At 36.2% G+C, this 16,675-nt stretch overlaps 4 non-coding genes across 4 annotated transcripts; 2 read left to right on the top strand and 2 right to left on the bottom strand.

The window, feature by feature from the left end:
• Positions 1 to 10,868: 10,868 nt before the first annotated feature.
• trnaa-ugc (transfer RNA alanine (anticodon UGC)) lies at positions 10,869 to 10,940 on the top strand. Its single transcript has one exon. It is a non-coding gene; the product is annotated as a tRNA-Ala (tRNA).
• A 202-nt stretch (positions 10,941 to 11,142) lies between these two features.
• On the top strand, positions 11,143 to 11,214 carry trnat-cgu (transfer RNA threonine (anticodon CGU)). Its single transcript has one exon. It is a non-coding gene; the product is annotated as a tRNA-Thr (tRNA).
• A 1,888-nt stretch (positions 11,215 to 13,102) lies between these two features.
• Positions 13,103 to 13,161, bottom strand: LOC134327196 (U7 small nuclear RNA). The gene has a single exon (XR_010014702.1). It is a non-coding gene; the product is annotated as a U7 small nuclear RNA (small nuclear RNA).
• Positions 13,162 to 13,578: 417 nt separating this feature from the next.
• Positions 13,579 to 13,637, bottom strand: LOC134327199 (U7 small nuclear RNA). The gene has a single exon (XR_010014705.1). It is a non-coding gene; the product is annotated as a U7 small nuclear RNA (small nuclear RNA).
• Between the last annotated feature and the right edge of the window lie 3,038 nt (positions 13,638 to 16,675).

The following is a 16,675-nucleotide window of genomic DNA, read 5'->3' as shown; positions in this document are numbered from 1 at the left end:
GGTCACATTGATTTTTGTTTGTATTAAATATTCATTAGTAATGTTGTTAAAAATTGTTTTGCTTGCACAACATTAAAAAAACTTGGTACAGAATTTCCCCATATTTTTTTTTGTAAATTATTTGTTATACTGACTGACTTTTTTTTGTCAACACTAAAAGACATATTTAGTTGAGTAAACAAAAAAAACCCTTGGGACCAAATTTCCCTGAAATTTTTCCTGTCTACTCAACTTTTGCACATTTGTTAAACTGACTGACATTTTCTTGTCAATATTAAAATACATATTAAGTTGAGCAAACATAAAAACATTCATTGTACTATGAACTACAAGTAGTCTTGAGCAAAACTATTTGAGTTGCACTGACTTTTCTTTTGTTTACCAAACAAAGAAAATTTAGTTAATGTAAGCCTTAAATTCTCGCCTAATAAACAAAGCTTTCTCAAGTTAAGTTGGCTAAAAATTATAAATTGTAAATCAGTACTAAGAAATATCAAGTTTTGCTATAAAATTTAAAGATTACAGCTGGTGTGTGAGGTGTAAAGAAATAGAGGAGGCTTTAAACTTTAGAAGAAACAAGCTTTGTTTTATTAATCTCACAGCCTCAGCTGATGCATTAAGGATACATAAACCTAACACCAACCATGGTAAGAACCTTCTCTTTTCATCAACAATCCTTCAATCCCACCATCAAAAGAAACCAAAATTAGCAGTTACAAAGTAACCAACGCAGAAACACAACAAAAGTTCTCCAAAACTTTTCTTAATTCTTGAAGGGACTTTACAATGATAAACGAGGGTAAAACACCCAACAACTGAACAGCAATACTTTGGCTGTCTACAGCTTGAAGAGTTTATTCTTTAGGGACTGAACTCTATTGGTGCACCTGTCTCCTAGACCGACAAAGATGTTCTGCACTGCCTCAAATGTGTATTTTAGTCCCTTTGGATATTCCATGTTCAGTGCATACAATAGCCCAAAAAGAATCATGAAGGCTGTGATGAAGTCATAAAGGTTTTCCATTACCACTGTTTCCTCAATGACAATGGCCAGGTTTACAGGTGTCTGTGGTGTTGACTGAGCAAGGTCATTCTCCATCACTTCAACAATGATCATCTTTTCTCCTCTTGTGCAAGACTCCTCTGGAACAGTAGCCTAAGTTGAAAAAAAGAAAAAGGGAGTCAATATATTTGTTTTTGAGTATTCTAAGCTAAATCATTGTTTATGTGTTAAGATTTTGCAGGGCTTAGAGTACATTGTACTGAAATATATCTACAGTAAATAACAGGTTCCATATTATGTTATTCTTATCATTTTTTTTTTTACTTATTAAAGGAATTTACTTTTCTTATTGTCAGTTGTAGCATTTGATGCCGTTTGAAGTTTTTGTAGAAGATTGACCAGTTTGCAAAGAAAAAGCATTATTTGTTTACAGGGGATGGGAACAACAGTGACCACTGTTAGTAACAATTCAACACTTAACAAACCTTAAGCAGAAGTCATTCCTGACTGACCAGGAGAGCTTGTGGCTGCACAAGCACCAAATTTTAGTAATATTGTAACCAGCCTCAGGCAGACTCACAGGACTGTCAGAAGAGCTGGATAACCAATGATGGATATTCCCATTAAGGAGATGCAGGGTCACTAGGAATGAGCCCAGTGTTTTCTAACCCTGGTCCTAAAGGAACACTGTCCTGCACATGTCTTTTGTCACTTCCTTTAATACACATCCCACATAAAGTCCCTCTTAACGTCCCACCCATAACATTTGATTGACAGAAAGCCTTTTTGATAGTGAAGATGCAATAGCACACAGGGTTGCAAACACGTTTTAATTTTGCCAGACCTACAGCGCTACAGTGAGGAACTGCAAAACAAAATGGATGATTATTTCAACTATTAAGACAATGAAAATGAAAACACAATTCGCTTTTCCTTATTACATTTTTCCAGGCAATATACACAAAAATGCAAATGCACATTTTCAATTTGAATTATGTCTTAAATGATGGGCAACATATTCTGGACTTCATTCAAATTATAAAGTAAATTTGAATATTAAAATGCAAAATTAAAAATTCTAATTCAATTGTGTTGTGTATTTACAATGTGAGTGCAGAATTCAAATGTAAAATGTGTATTTATATTTGTATTTTTGTGCATAATGGCTGCTAAAGTTTATATGGAAAAGTGCTTTTCACATTTCAATGTATTGTCTTAATGATCTGATTGATATATAAAAAGGAAAAAACAATACACACAAAACAACAGCTTGTTAACAACTGATAACTATTTTTAATGGATGTGCAAGAAAAGCCCCTGGTTCGTGCTGGTCAGTGTTAATCCAAGACCAGTGCTCCTCTGAGCAGGCAGCAGGAAGGCAGAAAACACTCTGGACAGGCCACCAGTCCATCACAGGAAAGAAGCCATTATGCACAGAAATGTAAATGCTAATACAAATTTTGCATTTGAATTTGAATTATCAGTTTAATAATGCACTCACACTAGAAATGCAATTGTAAATACACAATTGAATTTGGAATTTGAAATTTTTTATTTGAAGTTTAATAAAGTCTGGAATATGCTGCCATAGATGCACACTCGAAATTCACGACTGTGTGGTTTTACTTACAGAAACTCGCAAGAGCTATCATATTATATTGCAGGAAACTTACCAGGCAGATCTTTGATACTGGCTCATGCTCCCTTAGATACACTGGCAGTCCCCTTAGAGCTGTAGCCCTCCTATGGGATAGTATGTCTGTTGTCTATAAAGTGAAAAAAAAAACATTAGGTACACCAAATTGCTGCTGTCAAAACAACCTTGTATCTCCATTTTGATTTCATGATGAATGGACAAAATGAAACTGCCCAAATTTATTTAGAAAAAGTCTGTTGAATATCACTGCTATAGACATAATAAATACATTTACAGCCTTAATACTGTTTGTTTTTATTAATCTTTATGTATTTATTTTCTCTATATTTTAAGGCAAACACACAATAACGCTGTGTACACTGTATATATTGCCAAATATACAGTGTACACTGATCAGGCATAACATTTGGAACACCTGTGTGGTCATAATTTGTTGGTTCCCCCTTTGCTGCCGAATCAGCCCTGACTCATCAAGGCATGGACCAACACCTTTCTATCAGAACCAGCATGAACTTCTTCCGCAGTTTGGATCCAGCATGAACTTCTTCTGTTGGATCCAGCCTTCACTCCCCACATGCATCAATGAGCTTTTTTCTGCCCATGACCCTGTCACTGGTTTACCACCGTTCCTTCCTTGGACAACTTTTGAGAGATGCAGACCAGGAACACCCCACAAGAGCTGCAGTTTTGGAGATGATCTGATGTCTAGACATCATAATTTGGCCCTTGATTCAAGTAGTGAGCGAAGGCTTTCCCATGTGGTCCGATCCTACAAACAAAGTACTGTAGCTAAAATTGCTGAAGAAGTTAATTCTGGTTCTGATAAAAAGGTGTCGGTCCATGCCTTGATGAGTCAGGACTGTTTTTGCAGCAAATGGGGAACCAACAAATTATGACCACAGGTGTTCCAAATGTTATGCCTGATTAGTGTATATCCAAATACACTTTGAATCACATCTACCCATAATCACCTGGTCATCAAGTTTGTCTAGGAGAATTCTCATCTCATCTCCAAAGTCTCTGCTCTTTGCACGGTACATTTTGATTAGTGTGTTGGTATGCTTATCAAGAGAGGTCATGAAAGCAGTTTTGAGGTCCGTACAGGTGATCCTTTGGAATTCAGCAAAAATCTGAAGGGCGGGAGAGAGAGAAGGAGAAATAAAGAGAGGGAGAGGAAAAATGCACATTTACAGTATTAGTACAATATTACAATTACCTATTACAACACAATGGGATATTTGCACTCAAGATCAGACAGGTAAATCTAAAGGGACACTTACTTGCTCTTCCAAAAAGAGGCAGGGCCACCTTTCTTTTACAACAGAGACAAGAGGCTGCTCATTGACTATTTTTTTTCTCCTGAGTGAGAATGTATTTTCCATTTTTGCATTGATCACAGTCATGTCCATGTTCTTTTTCTTTCCTTCAATTTGAAGGTAATCCCGCTCTCTCTCCAGTGTGGCATCATCTACACCAATAGGGTTGTCAGGAAGAAAGTTTATCTCTGACCTTCTAGGCTTCTTCACAGGAGCTTTTGAACCATCGTCTCTCTTACTGCTAAGCTCTGTACATCCAGCGAAGCACAACTTTTGCCTGTAATTGCCCATTTTGAATTTGAGGCTCATTTTCCAGCCACGGCATCCTCTATCACAACCAGACTCCCTTAGACATGGGTGTCTGGAAACCAATGCAGCTGCAACTTGCTCAATCTCAGAATCACTTGGATATGCCTTGAAGGAGTACATAGTTTCTGCAAGTTTCTCCAATATGTCTATTGTTATCTCTCTTGTAATATCCAGAGTAGTTTTCTGCTTGTCATAGACTTCGTTAGCTTTTCTTAGTCTGAACTCCACATCATATGAGAATGTTGGTATTGGAAATGCCTTTGGCCACCGCTCTGCCCTAGATGTGGAAGGGGACTGACTAGATTGACTGGAGACACTAGCTGTATCAAGGGTTAAATCAGTGTCAGACCCCGTGCTTTCACTCCTGGAAGTCTCTGCTTGTGGTGTAACATTAAACAGTTCCTGAATTATTTTAAGTGTAACTTTCTCAGTTGGAAGCTCACTGATGTCTGTCAAATTACAGAGTTGGCCACCAAAATCAGGATCCTCAAACTGGATAACAAAGTTTCTGTCAATATTTAGTTTGTCACAAAGAACTTCTTTAAGACTATCTACTGAGGATGGCACTTCAGGCAGGGTCAGCTTCTTTATGCAATCTGGTGCAACTATTACTCGGAGAAGCATTGTTGCTTCCTAAGAAAAGAGACAAGAGAAAATGAATAACCTAGTGTCCTACCAGTACATTAGGCTGAAAGATTAATCAATTTTATAGAGAAATCACAATTTAAGAGAATTTTCAAATCGCAAGAGCAGCTATTTTTATTACAGCCTAAATTTTAAGTGGGAGAATTTGGGGCCGAAAGATTAATTGGTTTTATTACGCAATTTACAATTTGCAAAACCGGCAATATTTATAGAATCCTACGTTATCAACTGTGTTGCTGTAACAAATTTGAAGTGAGAACACTGAAGCTAATAGCATAAAGGTTGTAAACCATCTGTAGATAAGTTTGACCAATCGGAAACAACCTGTGTGACTATGTTAAAGCCTCAAGTCAGAAAAAGTGAATACACTAAACTTTCTGGCCTCAAAAAAGGATTATACCTCAATTGATAGAGAATTACCACAATTTTAATCACAACAAAACCAAAAAATTGCCATTAGATATTTTGTCCATATCGTTCAGCCCTACCAGTAACTTATATACACCTCTGTTAATGTAATAAAAACCTCTTGGGTGACACTAACAACTTTCTCCCAATTCTGTAAGCTGCAAGAGGGTAGAAGTCATTTAGATCATTTGGGTCAGTGACAACCAACTCCACATATGCACTGTCCACCACCTCATAAGCCCTGAGATGTTCAACATACCAAGAAGAAAATCTCTCCAATACAAAAGAAACTTCGTTGACAACTACCAAAATGCTATGTATTCTTCCAAATTCTGGCAGGCCACCACAGCTTCCGACAGACACCATCATTCCTTTGGAGTATGAGGTCCCATTTAACACAACACTTAAAGCAAAAGACACTGTATTATGCTCAGCATATTTTCTCTCAACAGCCATTTTCAATCTTCCATCTAGTGAGGATGTCTTGACAGTTTTGACTCTGTCAACACACAAGCGCTGTTTGAAAAAGCTGGGAGATTGTAAGACATGTGCCATCATGAGTTGGTGCTGGTTGGCCAATGTCTGAAGGACGTTTTTAAAATTCTGTGTGTTCAAAACAATTGTTTTGAAGTAACTGTGTTTAGATTCAAAACGCATAGTCCACAGCTCAACAACAGGACCAAAGCAGCGTATAAGGTTTGGATAGTGTTCCAAAAAATGATGCTTTGATCGAAATCTTTCATTTGGAAACACTTCTGTAAAAAGATGGCGATGATCAGATATTTTAGTCTCCAGATAACAAAGGCTGTCCTCTGAAAACTTGGGTGAAGCAACAAGCTCAACAATATCTTTGAGATCCATCAAGAGCTGCCATGCTTTCTCTGTTTCTGGCACAATATGACCAACCATAAATGGTATTAGCCTTATCAGCGTCCAATTTTCATGGCCATTGCCACCAATTGTTTTTTTAGATGAGAATGTTTGTGGAATTTTTTGTGGACGGTTCACCTTATCTGAGAAGCTGTAGGGGAAAGACTGAATTATACTATTCAAATAATCAAGTGTAAAGAACTTTCCAGAAATTAGCTTCTTAAGGCACAAAGATAATTCAAAAGGCACTACGCCTTCAAACAAATCATGTAACACATCTGGGGGAAATCCAGTCACTGGATGAAAATATTTGAGATGTTTTCAAAACACAGTCTCCTTTTACCCCATTCACACTCGTCAAGCTCAGATTTGTTTTGAGTTCCTCAAGAAAAGCATTATGCTGTTCAACACTTCTTAATGAGAAGAGTCCCTTCTTCACTTCAGTGGTCTGAATGTCACTGATGGAAGCAAGACAAAACCTACAGAATTTTTCTACACGAAAACTTTCTTGAAATCCTGCTAGGCCATGTGCCCCAAGATTGTCTGCAGAGACAGTTAAAACAGTTCCTTTGACATGTTTACCAACATGGTCTAGATATAAGCCCTCTTGCTCAAGTATTTGTATATCCTTCACAAATGGCTCAAAAAATACTTCATAGCCAAATTCCCTAACATCACTGCTTTTCCCCAGTAAGGCCAACTGAACAGAGTTCAAATTTGATCTGAACTCTGCAGGCCAATTCAAAATTACCCAGTACACTGCTGTAATCTTGTGCTTTTTACGTGACGTTCCCAGGGGATTGACTACTTCAAAGTCATCAATGTACAGACCAAGAGAAATAGCTGTATTCTCATTATGGAGTAGTGGGTGTTCCCTGAAATACTGTCCATCAAAACAAGATGTATAAAAACCATGGGTGGCTTCACTGGAAAACAAAGTCTTTTCGATTACCTCATTATGGCCTAACAGTGTTTTCAGAACTCTGAGACAGGGCACATCAACAAATGTCCTGTTTTTTCTTCTGCTGAACACAAACTCAACAGGTTCAACTACATTAAAGTTCTTTTTGTAGTACACATTACGCCTATCATCAGTTGACAATGGTCCCTTAGCTGTAGTAAAGTAAAGAGCCTCAGTGATTTCAGTGAGAACAGACTCATCAACTTCACAGTTGTGACTGAGTAAAGTATCTCTAATGACTTTTGCAACACATGTTTTTGAAAGAATTAAAATATCATTCAGACCATCAAAAATCTGCCTTATAGCACTTCTAGATACATGTAATTCTGTCTGCATACAGAGAAACAAAGACGCCAATTTCTTCTCAAGGATTTTCTCGATGTCAAATTCTGTAGCCTCTGCCTCAACCACTAAAGACTCAGCAATACCAGATTCCCCTTCATCACAGTCTGATGCAGAATCTGCCCAGTCTTCAGACTTTGTGCAGTTTACTGGTACAATGGATGATCTATAATCGCAAAATGTTTGGTTTTGGTGACATTTAGATTTGTGGGTATGGAATGTTACATAGACATTAGTCTTAAAATTACAGTGTAAAAAAGGGCACTGTAGAGTCTCATGCTTTTTTAGATGTGTAACTCAAATGCCTGATGAATGTGTCTTCAGTGCAAAGATTCCTGTAATCGCACAGTTCACAATGAAAGATGGCTTGCTCTCTCTTTTTGCTTGCATTTGAATGAGCTCTGTGGAGATGAGTTTTCAAAGCACCAGGGGTCTTAAATGTGCAAACACACTCTGGATATAAGCACAATAATCGTAAACGTCGCCCTGGTTGCCAGTGTCTGAGTCTGTAGTGTTTCAGCAGCAAATTACAACTGTGGCTCGTGAACTTACAGAATCTACACTGCATGAGAGCCGCACCACCAGTACTTGGTCCAAGGTAGACCTACAAAAGAAAGTACACAAATCTGAATACACAAAAAAGGCATCAGTAAGAAAAAAACAGACACTTTCTATAAAATATTAGAAACTCTTTTAAATTACTCACTAACAAAATTTTAAATACTTCCCATTTATTACAATAATACACACGTACCATAAGTCTTGACCATAAGTCTTCTTAAGACAAGAAATAGTATCATGACTTTTGGCACATCCATGAGTGTATCATCCATATATATATATTCACTGAGCTCCTGAGAGTGACTAATTTTTTCACTAATGTGTGTAGAAGCAGTCTGCATGCCGAGGTGCTTGGTATTATACATCTGTGGCCATGGAAGTAATTGGAACACCTGAATTCAATTATCTGGATAGGTGAGCGTCATATTTCAGGGGTGGGCGATATGGCAATAATATTTCACAATTTTTTTTGTAGGATCACAATCTCAATTTTATCACGATTCAATACTACTAAACAGTACAGTAGCCTTGGCTTATTAAAAAAAAGTTGAAATACATTTTTTAACTCTTGTTATTATCTAAGTATTGGTATTAATATTTAACTGAACCCTGAATATTTAACTGACTGAAGACTGGTTAAGTTATAACACTAAATATTTTACCTGCTGTAATCTCTTAAAAGTGCAATGTGATTCAGAACCGAAACAAAGTCAATAATAACTGTCTTTAAAAAAACAGCAGATTAAACAGCAGATTTATTATTCACACTTCTTACAGCTGGTCTTGCTAACACGTTAGCCTCTGCTGGCTGCAGTGTAGCGGACCTCCTCAGTGTACTGTTTGGGATGTTTTAAATTCGCTTTAAATTATTATGTTTTGTGTCAATATAGCGTTAGCTTTAAGCGGACCTGTTACATTATAGTGTGACACTGAGGAAAGACTTTACTTTATTAGGTTGTTATTTAATCCATTCGTTCCTTCAAACACCTGTCAGCCAACAGAACGTAACTTTTTAAGGCTTCTGATTGGCCGACATGCGGTTACAGTCAGTGCTGTAATCCCGCCTACAGATTTGCATACAGCTGACAGAGATTAACTGGCCATATTCTCCGTTTTCGTGTGAACCCAGATTTTTTAAAAAACTTTTTTTATGCACGGTGAAAGAAAAATATCTGTGTACGTGTGAACGGGGTTCGCTGGCTTTCATTCATGTCTCCCCACTTGTAAAAACAAAAAATATAGGCGGGGGAAAGCATGATTGATTATAATAACCACAGTGTAAGGTCGATTAAATGTTGAATTAATATAAGCCACTTAACACTAATTCAATATATATTTAACCACAAAACAACCATAAATCAACCATAAACCATTGTGGATTTTATGTTGGTTTTAAGTTTGGAGTTGAGTTGAAACAAAGTTCAATGTTGCATAAATAAATCTGTTCTGATGTCGGAGATCAACGCTGATTAAAAGAATAACGTTAATTTAATGTTGTTTTGCTATCAGGGCAGTTTAGTTTGTCTTAAAGCTAGTCATTAGTCATTATAAGGACAATATGATTCCTTAAAGAACAGTATTAATATAATTTTACAATGATGTTTCTCGTGTAACATAACTAGTTTATTTTAGAATTGTACCTATAAAAACACCATTACACTGTTTTAATCAAGTGCGGTGCTATCTAAATTTTTAATATTGACTGCAAACCCTAGCTAAGTGTTACTCACCTAAACGAATAAAACTGCAATATCCAACAAGAAACCAAATATCAACAATATTAATCAATATTAATATATGTAAAATATTAAAGCACCTACCGTTTTAAAACGTTGAGTGATGATGTGAAGTTGATAAAACCATCCACAGATACTGTTGGCTCCCTCGGGGGACAAAATGGCTGAGTTTTTCTGGCACACTGCCAGGCAATTTCCCGCGCGATGACATTAGCCAATGAGCTTTCAAACAGTCACATGTTGTGAGGTGAATTTTGAATGAACTCATTATTTATTGTTCATCAGGCTTATCATCTTCATTTTCTGAACGAAATCCATATAAAGGTTCAAGAAACTCAAAATGTATTGTTGATTACACTTTTTAAAAGGCTTTTTGCTCAAATGACTTGATAAAAATAGTCTTTCTAACTTTTGTTAAGTTGGATTTTTTACAGTGTGTGCTGCCATGGCCTTGGGCTAAGGCGTCGCTCTAGGAAACCAAAGCTCACGGCTCATTCCCAGAGTGTGTCTTATTTGTGCTTTGTTTTTAAAGTCACAGACAAAACGCTCTTTGAAACAAACACTTGGCCGTTAAAGACCCAATCACAAGTGTTTTCTTTTGTAAACTTCACCTGGCTAAAAAGATCAACGACTATAGGACAGCACAAGAGAACTTACCTAACACATCAAAGCTGTAATTCCACAGCAGCATCTTACTGCTACACAAGGATTGTAGCTTAGATTAAACCGTTCAAATATCCGGGTAGTTGTTCCAGACCCATTCACAAATCAGTTTTAATCTTTACCTAACTAATTGGGCAAAAGGGCCAGGGGTTTGGTTATTTTTGGCCAGCCTTTCCATTTGCTTTATTGACACGGTGCAGCTTGTTAACTGAGTGTTTAATGTGTTTTGGAGCCAACTGCCTTGCAGAGCCAATTCTTAACAGCTACCACAGATTACTCTGCAAGTGTGCCTTTAAATTTTCAATCCCCTGCCTGCTAGAAGCTAAAGATACCTGGTCATGGGTCTCTTTTTGTTTTTGCAAAGAGTCCAGTACCTGTTACCTTAACGTCAGCTCCGGGGGATGTAGCTCAGTGGTAGAGCGCATGCTTTGCATGTATGAGGCCCCGGGTTCAATCTCCTGCATCTCCTGCATCTCCTGTAGCTTGTTGTTTCACTCTGCTACAAAAAAGCTTGCAGAAAAAAGTGTGCTTCTAAAGGCTATGGCTTTAAGAACGGTCACTATCAAGCTGGCGTTCTGCTTGTTACTCTTGAACTTTAAGAATGTGCTCAGCTTCCAGTTGTAACTTTTGCACAAGAACGTTTTTTCAACTTTCTGCCAGCTACCTAGAGAGGCGCGATTGCCAAGTGGTAAGGCGTTGGTCTCGTAAACCGAAGATCACGGGTTCAATCCCCGTTCGTGCCTTTAACATGCATGCTCTCGTTTTAAAACATGACCAATATGCTCTAGTTCACATTCCCCCTAGGCTTATTTAAGAAACACAACTAATTTCTTATTTTCCCTTGCAGGTCTTATTTACCACATTAATGCTGTGCTTCCACACCAGCACATTTCCTCTACATAGGGATGGCAGCTTAGAGGTACTGCATGTCGTGCCTGTATGAGCTCAAACTAAGCCTTGTTATGGTCTGACCAAACTCTGAACTTTGAATTTGTGATCTTGAACTTGTGATGTACAGGAGAAAAATGTACACAGGACAAAACGTAAAGAGTTCTGAACATGTTTATTTAGCACAGGATGCGTTAGAGTTGAAAACCCTGTTAATTTTTCCCATTGGAAATCGCGCTTAGACCCAGGTCTCCAAATATGGGCATAACGAGGACTACAGAATGACGCACGACTTCAGTGGTCTATTGATCTAAGAAAGCAATAAACTAAAAAAAGCAAATAACTTATGAGTTTAATGCAAATAACTATTAAAGTATAACATTTCCTGTCACACTTGTTAGAGATCTCGGACTAACTACAAAATTTCTTTATTAATTTCTATATGAAATTGAGAAACCAAGGACACTAATTAGTGCATTTTTTCTAAGTAGAAGTTTTCTCTGTTCTTGCTTGATACCAAATTTTAGCAGCTTAACAGTCACACACAGCACACACCCTATATTTCTGCACTCTATTGTCTCTAAAGTCCCAATATGTGCCCCTGCATCAATGGTAAACCAGACCAGTTGGCATTATCACCTTTTTGCATTCATGCATTTTATTCACAGATTTAAATATTACAAATCTTTTATGAGTTTAGTCCAAAAATTTATTTTTTTAACAATATTAGGCCTGCTGCATATGTATTGCACAGAAGTGCCATACCTGTTTACACATGTTTGTATGCCACCTAATATGAGCTCAAAACAGCTCTGATTTGCGAATACATCAGCATTACAAGACATCTGATATATCAGTCTGTTATCTGTTAGCAGGACATTACCAGCAGGAACTTCTACCTCTGTATGTTGTGAAATCAATTGCCGTATGTTGCATTCCAGTACCATGTATTAAACAGAAAAGCAATGCACACATTGTTTGAGCCATAAAGGTGTGCGTATAAATAAATATCTACGCTGCACATGATGTCCCTGGTATCCCCTTGGCCATATACAGTGGGGTCAAAAAGTATTTAGTCAGCCACTGATTGTGCAAGTTCTCCTACTTAGAAAGATGAGAGAGGTTTGTAATTTTCATCATAGGTACACTTCAACTATGAGAGACAAAATGAGGAAGAAAAAAAAAAAAAAAAGGAAATCACATTGTAGGAATTTTTTAAGAATTTATTTGTAAATTATGGTGGAAAATAAGTATTTGGTCACCCACAAACAAGCAAGATCTCTGGCTCTCACAGACCTGTAACTCAGGCCTGTCTGTAAAATTAGGGCAGAGGGGGATGATGTGTGTGAGGTGTTTGTGTGTAGACAGGCTGTGGGTCATTACCATGATAATGGGTACTAAGTGGCTCACAACAGGGGAGCGGGGGATCGAGAGGCTAGAGTCCCTTGCGCAAAAAAGCGTAACTGTAGTCATTCTACGTTTACTTTAGTGTTAAGAGTAAGGAATAATACAATTTGGATTGTTTGTTGAAGGACTCTGTAATATTGTGCTGTACCATAAATACAATTGAAGATGTGTTGAACAAACTAGCTTCCTTATAAATGAAAACTTAAATGAAAGTTCCAGGCTATGGATTCTATTTACACCAGATTGAGCATATCCCTTATAAACATGATTCTTAGACCAAAGGTTTAAAAGCCCTTATGACAAAATTGTATTGAGTCTTTCTTTATACAGGTAATGGTGGGGTCCTAATAACTTTAGAACCCTTCTAGACAAATACTAAAAGAGACAAATTTCCTAGTTGTGTGGTAGAACTGTTAAAGTAGGGATTGTTCTGCAAGGTTTTCTCACAGATGGTGAACATGTGGAACAGCTGAATGAAGTTGTGGGTGTGGCTTATGCAAATTGTTTATTTGCTGAATAATTTGGACCATGAAGAAGCATTAGCCTTATTTACAGTCTCTTATTTGTTGAAGAAAGGTGCTGTATAACATAAGACACTATCAGATATTTCTTAAAAGTTTACTTTAGTGTTAAGAGAAAGGGTAAAATAAAATGTGGCTTGTTTGGCCAGATTATCTTGCTAAAGGACTCTTTAACCATTGGGCCAAACAATAGGATATATGGGTTTCTGGACAGTGAGAGTTTAAATAGTATGACTAAATATTAAAAAATCTTATTTAAAGAATGAATAGTCTTTCTTTATACAGGTAATGGTGGGGTCCTAATAACTTCAGGACCCTTCTAGACAAATACTAAAAGAGACAAATTTCCCACCTGTGTGATAGAACTGTTAAAGTAGGGATTGTTTTGCAAGGTTTTCTCACAGATGGTGAACATGTGGAAAAGCTGAATGAAGTTATGGGCGTGGTCTATGCAAATTGTTTTTTTAATTGCTGAATAATTTGGAGGATAAAGAAGTATAAGCCTTATTTACAGTCTCTTGTTCGTTGAAGAAAGGTGCTGGATAATATAGGAAATTAACAGATATCTCATAAACGTTTACTTTAGTGTTAAGAGTAAGGAATAATACAATTTTGATTGTTTGTTGAAGGACTCTGTAATATTGTGTTATACCACAAATACAATAGAAGATACATCACACAAACTAGTTTCCTTATACTTGAGTACCTGAAAAATGAAAACTTAAATAAAAGTTCAAGGCTATGGTTTCTATTTGCATCAGATTGAACATATCCCTTACAAACGTACCGGTAATTCTTAACTCTTTAATGCTCTCAACAAGAACTCAACTTTCAAAATTTTATGGATGATTTTTCAGCTGCTGCTTCAGGTTGACACATAATTTAGAAATGGTGTTTTCTTAAAGTAAGAATACCAATGTTTTTTACGTTTAACACACGCCAATCAGGGAGTAGATACAGCCAAACAAAGATTATTTAAATACAGCTTATTTTACCCAGCTATTTACATTATACTAATGGTTGAACAGATCATTAAAGGGTTAAAAGTGCCACACGTTTAGTTAAACTTGCTTGAGTTTTGCTTTTAAATTAATTCTGCCAAAATTCAGTTGTTTTAGGTTATTGGGATATATACAGTATCTATAACTTGAATTTACTACCCAAATCAAAAAAAAAAATGGAACAGTATAGAAAATGCAAATAAAATAGATGCAGTGTTTTTTACATTTACATCGACTCTTATTCCATCTTTTATGAACCCAAAATATTTCATGTTTTGTCTGGTCAACTTCATTCTTAACATACACATACATGCATTTTAAGCTACAACACATTCTAAAAAAAGTTGGAACAGGGCAATTTAGTCCTCGTAATAATGTTAAAAACAACTAAATAATGACGTGATTTCAAATAGGTGATGTGAACAGCTGATTATAATCACGAATTGGCACAGATCGTGTTCAGATGGAAGGAAGAAAAAAGCTTGTTAAGGTGGTTTACAGGCTTAAAAGAACAATTTTATGTTTTTCTAAATGACCGCTTCAGTTTATACTAACAGCATTTACTTTTACTTCTACTTTTAATACTTAAGTACATTTAATATCAAATTACTTTTAATACTTAAGTACATTAAACATCAGATACTTTTAGACTTTTACTCAAGTAATATTTTAAAAGGTGACTTTTACTTCTATCAAAGTAAATTTCTGGTAAGATACTTGTACTTTTACTCAAGTATGGCCTTCAGGTACTTTATACACCACTGCACCTAACACACATAACACACACACACATTACCTACACTCTAAAAAGAAATGTGTTAAAAACGACACACACTGTGTGGAATTTCAACATGTGAAGAGTGTGCTCAGGGACGACACATACTGTGTTGATTTAAACACAGTAAATGTGTCATCCTGTTTTTGCACACCCACCGTGTTAGGATACTTAACACACACAATGTGTTGTTCTTACACAATGTGTGTTGATTATGTGTAATCAAGAAAATGGGTAAAATAAAGTGTACAATATTACAAATGTTTAAATACCATTCTTTTTTTGTGACAAGTGATAAATTAAAACAAATTACAAACAGTTTAACAGTAAAGGTACAAAATATATCTTTCTTGAACTTTTCTTTTCCATTCTTAAAGATGACTCGTAAAAGGTCTGTTTCTCTGTCCTAAAAGAAAGACAAAAAATATCATTACAAGGTACTACTGTGTTTCTCTCTCAGAGTCTTGTGTATTCACATTACAAAATATTAACTGAATTAGACATTTACAACATTAAATATTTGATTAGTCAACCAACCAAATGAGTAATCAGCTAACACAACTAATATTCCTCCAAAATTGTCATGTCTCTAATATTCACATAGGCTGTTTAACAACTATTAAACAAGTCACCTGAAAACTAGTTACAGCTACAAGCTAAAATGTTTCCTTTACCAGAATAAAGTAAATGGGATGATGTATTTTGGAAGAGTTGTGCTTTACCCTAAATATATCCACCACTACCAGCTTTAACGCTAATAACAATAAGCAATGTTCCTGACGATTTGATTTAAAGAACCGATTCTTCCGAACCGATTCTGCACCTCCGAACCGACTGCATTAGATCCTCTTAAATCCTAATGAATCAATCGATTCAGTTTTTAGATTCATTTAAACAGATGATTTAAAAGAACCGATTCAGTAAAACGAACTGAGCTAAACTAAGCTAAAGAAAAATGTTAAAATGATTAAAATCCGCTTCTCATAATGAGATTTAACTGAAATAATGTTACTGAATCACTGTAAGCACACAGTCCCAATAGATCAGTTAAGTAAATTACCCTGAGAAAACTCAACACACAGAGGGTTACTATGGTAACCTCATCCACAGTCATTATGTGGTGGCGCCATTTTGACCAAACTAAAAGTCCAATTAACGGTTAGCCAGTTAGCTAACGATAAATAATACCAATAAAAAGAAAGACTTGTCAGGTTTAACAGAACATTTATTACTGAATAGGAACAGAAAAGCAAACTTAGGTTTATATGAATGTAATTCAGTGCCTCCTTTTTTACCTAACTAAGTCAATTGTGAGTCTATTGTAAGTTAAAACAGGTCACAGGGTTAAAACCTACTTTTTATAGCTTTGCTTGACTTCATAAAACACACAACAAAACACTGATAAACATGAACTAAATAAACATCAATAAAACATACTGCTCCTGCTCCTTTCCTTGCATGGTCCAAGAAGAGGAAATCAACCATGAAACACAGATATACATGATAGGAGAAATGTGATTAACGCATATTTTTTATTTACTAATTTATTTTTAATCTTCCATGGGAAATAATCTATGTTTCTAGTCAGAAATAAAAAATTTTATCCAACAAA

The sequence above is a fragment of the Trichomycterus rosablanca genome, chromosome 14 (genome assembly GCF_030014385.1).
Source record: "Trichomycterus rosablanca isolate fTriRos1 chromosome 14, fTriRos1.hap1, whole genome shotgun sequence".
Lineage (NCBI taxonomy): Eukaryota > Metazoa > Chordata > Actinopteri > Siluriformes > Trichomycteridae > Trichomycterus > Trichomycterus rosablanca.
Note: the sequence above shows the minus strand (reverse complement) of the source record. Positions and strands in the feature narration are given on the sequence as shown.